The sequence below is a fragment of the Alnus glutinosa genome, chromosome 9 (assembly GCF_958979055.1).
Source record: "Alnus glutinosa chromosome 9, dhAlnGlut1.1, whole genome shotgun sequence".
NCBI lineage: Eukaryota > Viridiplantae > Streptophyta > Magnoliopsida > Fagales > Betulaceae > Alnus > Alnus glutinosa.
In genome coordinates this window covers 15,138,677-15,146,230 of record NC_084894.1, presented here as the reverse complement: position 1 = coordinate 15,146,230, position 7,554 = coordinate 15,138,677, and the positions used below count along the sequence as shown (strand labels likewise).

Below are 7,554 nucleotides of genomic sequence, written 5' to 3'. Positions count from 1 at the left end.
GGCCAACCCCTAAGATAGACTTCACAGCTGATCAAATCACACACTGGCAAAAGCTAGAGAGCTAACAGATCTTCAATATCTCCCTAAACACCCTTTCTAAGCTATAAGGAATTCACCACCGAATTTTGTAGAAAACACATGCCTAGAGCCCTCTTTATATAGGCTTTACAAATCCTTTGTCAACTCAAATTTGGAGCCTCTGGCACGCGCGTTCGGACAGCAGACTTGGGCGTCCGGACGGTCAACTGTTTCCGTGTATGAAAAGCAATTCTGCAAACTTCTCAAATTTTGGTGGGTCGTCCGGACGCTACTATCTTTCCATCCCGACGGTGAGCCATCCGGATGTTTCTATTGGCCGTCCAGGCCATTATGTTATAGTATTTTTCGTTAGCTTTCCAATGACTTCAATTTTGTCCCAATCCAATATTTGAGTAGAAATTCATGATCAAAATACCAGAGGGTGTCCAGACGGTGTTGCCTTAGCGTCAGGACGGTTGCACTTCTGCTGCATGTAATTTTCACACAAAAGTCTGAGCGTCCGGACCATGGAGTCTGACGTCCGGACGGTTGAACTCCTTCTGCTTGACTGCTCCTATCAAGGATAGCGTCCAGACGGGAACACACATCGTCCGGACAATTGTAGCTGTCTTCCCATATCTGTGTCTAAAATAGAAATCCTATTACTTGTCGAACACTAAATGGCGTCCGGACGGTATTGTCACGTCGTCCAGACGAATGCACTTGAATGGTGGTCTCGAACTCTGAATAGCGGCTAAATGATTTGCCATTACGTCCGGACAGATGCAACCTTGAGCAGTTCGAAGCTTCTAGACACTAATGGGCTTCTGGATGGAAGTTCTCATCGTCCGGACGGATGTTACTGATTGATGAGTGTCCAGATGGAATACCACGTTGTCCAGATGAATGCAAGGGAATTTAATTGACTGATTTGAATTCTGCACAGAGTCTTCTTGAAGCTTATAACTGAAGTGTAGACTCTAAACAAAATAGCATCCTTGTGAAAGCAGCAACATTACATAGAAGTGATTTTGTCCAACCGAATGCAGCCAACACAAAAACTAACATGTTGGTTTATTTTGAGACAATTTTTACTTTTATTTCTGTTTTTGGATATTTGTAAAATTTTATAACTCTGGATTTTATATACTTTGTTTACCCTTGTCCTGCAGAGACAACAAGGGGGAGTATTTTGTAACTATGGTTTTTCTACTCTGTTTACCCTTTGTGCTTTTGAGACAAAAAGGGGATTATTTTTTATTTTTGGACCAGGAATGTATTTTTAAAACTGGTCAAGTGATTTTTGTTCCAGAATGGCCAAAGGGGGAGTTTGTTAGTTTTGTTGGCTGCATTCTGTTTGACAAAATCACTATCATGTAATGTTGCTATCATAATCAGAGATATTGTATATTTAAGAGTCTTCAAAAGAATTTCAGAAAAGCTATTTCAAGTGTTCAAGGAAGATTTTGTGCAAATTCCAACTCAGAGAAGTCGGATCCTATGTTTCCATCCGGACGGCCCAGCCATGCGTCTGGACACCCATCAATGACGAGAAGCCAAATAGTTCAAGGTTGCATCCGTTCGAACGTTATGGCAACACGTCCAGATGCTCTTCATTGTTCAAGAAGATTCCAGCTTTCCTTCGCGAACACAGAGTGAGAAGACAGCTTGCACCCCATCCAGACAACAGGGCAACACCATCCGGACGCCGAGATCCTTGTTAAGGAAATTGCGTGCATACATTTTACGTAAAGACCAAAAAAAGAAATAGGAAATTTAGCAATTTATAAATTATATTTATTAAATAGATGGGACTAATAATTATATTCTAGGTGATAATATTCATATTATGAAAATGAAACGAATTTAAGATAAAATAATGAAAAGTGGAATAATAAAATACTACTAATGGGTCTTTAGGAAATAATAATAATAATAATAATAGTGAGTCCTAGTTGAATAAATAAATTAATTGTAATGATAAAATATAATTAGATAGAATGTGGGGTTAAATATTAGTTATTAAAAATATAGGATTTTAATATTGTGGGGTCCTAGTGTAATTTATGGAAGTCTAGACATTTAAATTTAAAAAAAAAGTAATCTCACTTGCTACATGTCACCATGGGATTGGTTAGGAGAAGATAACATCATCTTCTCCCAACCACCCACAATGGGACAAGTGTCCCACTCACCCTCTCTCTTCCATTTCTCTTTCTTTTTCTCTCCCTTTTTTCCCTCTCACACGACCACTCCCATTTCTCTTTCTTCCTTTTCTTTTCTCTTTTTCCTTCCCTTTATTCTCTCAGTTCCAGCCCCTCCCATTCCTCTATTTTCTTTCTTTTTCTTTCTCCCCCACCCGACGCCCATTCTTCTCTTCTTTCTTCTTTCTCTTCTCTTCCTCTTTCCCCCGAACGTTGCATCTCTCCTCTTCCCTTCCCCCTTCCTCCTTTCTTCTTCTACCCACAGCAGACCATGAGAGACATTGAGACCGTGAGAGAGAGATCCATCAGAGAGAGAGAGAGAGAGAGAGAGATGAATTGAGTGAGACCCAACCCGAGTGTGGAGAGTAGTTCTTGGCCAGTAGTGGTGCAATTTTTGGAGCTGTGGTGGCTGGGCCACCGTCTAGTAGTGGTGGCAGTAGCTGGGCCATGAATTCCTGCCATAGTCCAGTGAGATTTCTTCTTCCTTCTCCTTGATTTCATTTCCATTCCTTTGATTTTTCTGTAGAACCGAATGGGTTCTTTGTTGTAGGTTGAGTTTCACCGATTGCTTTGATGGTTCTCGGTGGATTGGACTGATTTACTTAGGATTTTAATTACAATTTCTGCATGGGTATAAGGGTAGAGATATGTGTTGGTTTTTGATGATTTAGGGTTTCGGTTATTTTAATTTTGGGGTTCCTTTCCTACTGTGGCCATGTGTGTGTATTGAAGTTGTGGATTTATAGTATTGTGTTTTTGATTTGTGATTTCGGTTGTGGATTGGTTGATTTGCATGCTTGATGTTGATTTTAGTGGCTTTTGTTGGTTATAGACGATTGGGTTGATTTTTAGTGGATTTTGGAAGTATAGATGATGGCTGGATTTTGGGTGTTAGTAATTTGGGTTTATGGCTAAATGGGTGAGAATGAGGATTTTGTTAGAAATGGCTTGTAATTCTGGCTGTGGTTAGTGATTGCATTTTTTATGTTGGAAATTGTGGGTTTTGCTTGAGATGAAAATATAGGGTTTCAAGGGAATTTTGAGTTGTTGGCCGAACGGTAATGTTCTCTTGGGTTTTGGTCTTAGTGATGTTATATATGTGTTTTGGAATGTGGTAAGTGGGTTGTAAGTAATTGATGAAGGTTATAATTGATTTCAAGTTGTTTAGTTAAGAGATTGACCCTATGAGTTAAATTTATTGATACACTTTGGGTTGAGACTTTATTGTGAATTTAGAGAATGTAATTAATTGTCAATTATTGATGATAGTTGTTATAGAATTTTGGTATAAGGTAATTCCAATTAGAGGAGATTGATCTTGTTGTGTAAATAAGGATTTTGAGGACATGTAGGATAAGGTTGACTCAATTGAGTTAGATTCTTTATTAAGTTTTATTTGAATGCTTAAAGGAGCTATTAAATTAATAGGTTAAATAAGATAAGGTCACATAATCTAAATTACCTAGATGGTTAGTAGCCAATATGAGTAAAGCGTTGAATACATTAGTAACTATGTCTAAACCTAAAGTCTAAGATTAATATCAAAGGTGGACAACAATTGTAATAAGAATGTTGAAGAGTTATAGATTACTTAAATAACACTAAGTTAATAAGTATAAGTTAGTAAGCTATAAGAAACACATAAATATATAGTATGAATCCATTACGTGACAACTTAGTAATTAATTCACCTATCCATGTACACATAATATTTATGTGTACTAGTGAATTAGGCTTAAGCGTATGTATATATATAGACATATACAAAAGTATATGGCTTAAGTATAAATATTGTTAACTTAATAAACGAATGACAAACTATAAAAATAGGGGTTAGTAATAATAATGTAATACAACAATAATATATAAACTAATGAAAAGAGTAAATACATTTTATGTTAATAAACAAGATACAATTGGAACCAAGAACCAATGGTAAATCTAATAGTAGCAAGGGGTACCTAGCTAGCTTTAGATGCGGGTGATGCGACGCATGAGCAAGCAGGTCGTTTATACGTCATAGAGCATAGGTTCAATAGCTTAGTCTAATATCATATATGTTTGCAGGCACGTATGGAGACTTCAATTGTTCCCCAACAACGAGTTCAAGGTAACTAGAACGTGGGGATATTCGAGTCATGAGTCCAATGCAACCAAGGTGAGTATTCTACTCACTGAGGGATCCTAAGAACGTAGATTTACATTTTTGGTACTTGGTTGTTTATGATTATGGAATTGTTGATAAAAAGTATCTGTGATTGAGTTGTGATATATTGGATTGTGAATTGTATGGATTAATGGATGATGATGAGTCTTGTTGTATACGATTATGGAATTGTTGATAAAAATTATTTGGTATTGAGTTGTGATATATTGGATTGAAATTGATATGTGGGAATTATTAGGGAATGGATAACATGATGTTAGAATACGATGAAATGAGAATTATTGAATTGAGAATACGATGATAAGCTAATGTTGAGATGATTGAAATTGATATATTTGGAATCGTTGGGGATTGAGTAACATAAAATTATATTATGAATGTGGTATGTGTCGGACGGAAGATGAATGAGAATAATGTGATTGAGTTGTCGATCGTGGGAATTGAATATGTTGTAATAATGGTAGTATATGAGTACTTAGTATACGAGGTAAGTCTAGGGTATGTGGCTCTAGCACTTGTGTATGGTTGCCTTGCGGGTATGTGGCTTTACGGGCGGTGTTAGAGGTAAATCTAGGGTATGTGGCTCTAGCACTTGTGTATGGTTGCCTTGCGGGTATGTGGCTTTACGGCCGGTGTTAGAGGTAAGTCTAGGGTATGTGGCTCTAGAACTTGTGTATTGTTGCCCTGCGGGTATGTGGCTTTACGGGCGATGTTAAAGGTAAGTTTAGTGTATGTGGCTCTAGCTATTGTGTATTGTTGCCCTACGGGTATGTGGCTTTACTGGTGGTGTTAAAGGTAAGTCTAGGGTATGTGGCTCTAGCTCTTGTGTATTGTTGCCCTGCGGGTATGTGGCTTTACGGGCGGTGTTAAAGGTAAGTCTAGGGTATGTGGCTCTAGCTCTTATGTATTGTTGCCCTGCGGGTATGTGGCTTTACGGGCGATGTTAAAGGTAAGTCTAGGGTATGTCGCTCTAGCACTTGTATATGTTTGCCCTGAGGGTATGTGGCTTTACGGGCAGTGTTAGAGGTAAGTTTAGGGCATGTGGCTCTAGCACTTGTGTATTGTTGCCTTGTGGGTATGTGGCTTTACGGGCGGTGTTAAAGGTAAGTCTAGGGTACGTATCTCTAGCACTTGTGTATGTTTGCCCTGCGGGTATGTAGCTTTACGGGTGGTGTTAAAAGTAAGTCTAGGGTATGTGGCTCTAGCTCTTGTGAATTGTTGCCCTGCAGGTAAGTAGCTTTACGGGCGATGTTGATGGTAAGCCTAGCATTGAAGTACTAGCACTCGTGAGATGTGTGGAATATTGTTTATGGTATGCATGAAATATTGTTAGTAGAAAACGTGATAATATAGTGTGTGATAAATAGTGTGACTTGTACTTGATAATGTGTTGTGCGAACTTAATAATTTGTGAATAACGTTGTTGAACCCTGCATGCATTTATGTTTGTGTATGTTGTATACTTAGTGAGTCTTATACTACTGAGGTGGTGAACTCATATTTTCACCTGTACGGATGTGGTTAAAATCCTACAACCATACAGACTTTGATGCTTTGACTACAGGTTCAGTGGATGTAATGAATGACATCATAGCGTAGTACTTGGGATGTTATGACTGAAGCCCGACGCAATAGTTATAATGGCTGGACCATGTGTTGTCCGCCTTTTGGTAGACTTTGTTTATGGCTCGTGTCGCCTGTGACATTTGTATTTATGAGCCAGTCTTTCGGTATGTATTTAATAGCTATGTAGAAGCCTTTAACAAATAGGCATATTATGGATGTACCTTCTGCTATGTTGATAACGTTATTATGTGTTATCCGCTGCGTAGATGTAGCTCTGATTATCAAGTACATCTTATGGAATGTTTACCGTATGTTGGCTAAGCAACATGTAGTCGTGCCACTGTGATGACTCATTATATGTTTTCCAAAAAAAGAAAAAACAAAACAAAAGGGTCGTCACATTCTGCATCTGTCTGGGCTATAGGGCAACACTGTCTAGACGCGGTCCTGTTATGGCAATTACGTGTAGACAAAGTGCAACCATTCAGACTATAGGGCAACACCATCCGGACACGGCCTTAATATGAAAACACGTGGAGCGCGTTATGCAAAGCCGATTGCACAGAATACTGTCCAGAGGTTCAATGCTTCTGTCCGGACGCCACCCAGAGATATCAAAGACAGACTCGTTTTAGGTATTCTTAGCCTATAAATAGAGGCCTCTAGGCATGTATTATTTACAGAATTCAATATTAAATTCTTTATAACTTAGAAAGGGTGTTTAGGGAATTATTGTGAAGATCTTCTAGCTCTCAAGTTGTTGCCGGTGTCCTGTTGCTGTGTTCATGTTTGAAATCTATTTTAGGGAGGAGCCCTAAGAAAAAGGAATCCATTGAAGACCCCTTCAAGTTGGTGACTTGGTTGGGAGGCGTTCACGTTGCCTTACGTGTCAAAGTGCAAAATATGATCGCTGCATATGGATATGTGAGTGTTACTGTCTTTGTACTAGCTTAGTCTTTAGAATAGTGAATTTTCTGGGTTTGGCTGCCTCGGAGTGATTTTTCTCTTAATTGAGTTTTCACTTCGATAACAAAATATCTATCTCATTTAAATTCTGTACTTTTGATATTTTGTTACATGTTACACACACACGGTTAAATTAAAAGTCAATTTATTTTTCAATTCTAATCTAATTCAAAAAAATAAAAATAAAAAATTGATTTTGATTTTCTTTTGCAATTGAAACTAAATATAAACATAAAAGTTAAACTAAGATAGTTAACATGACTTCATCAACTGTAGTTAACATGGAAATTTCACTTATATTAATGACATGATTCATGTATGTTTGTCAAGCATCCAAAAATTTCGTTAAAAAAGCACTCTTAATAAGAAATAAGAATAACACATCTTCGGAAAAGTATAACTTATCTTTCAGCAAGGCATGGATTGTTTTCCTAAATTAAACTAATCTAGGATTTAGAGCAATTCATCATTCATTGGCAAGGCCTATCAATCCCTATTGATTTGCGTCCATTAAAAAACCGTTGTAAAACCATCATTTTTATAATTACAGAAAATACGAATGTTGAGTTCAGTAAAGATGAACAACCTTTTAAGACAAGATCATAGGTTTATCAAAATTGAATATAAACATTA

The 7,554-nt window shown here is 37.6% G+C and overlaps 1 long non-coding RNA gene across 1 annotated transcript; it reads left to right on the top strand.

Moving 5' to 3' along the window:
• The first annotated feature begins 2,284 nt into the window (after positions 1–2,284).
• Positions 2,285–6,238, top strand: LOC133877083 (uncharacterized). Its single transcript, XR_009901652.1, has 3 exons — positions 2,285–2,690; positions 4,290–4,380; positions 5,933–6,238. It is a non-coding gene; the product is annotated as an uncharacterized LOC133877083 (long non-coding RNA).
• Positions 6,239–7,554: the final 1,316 nt, after the last annotated feature.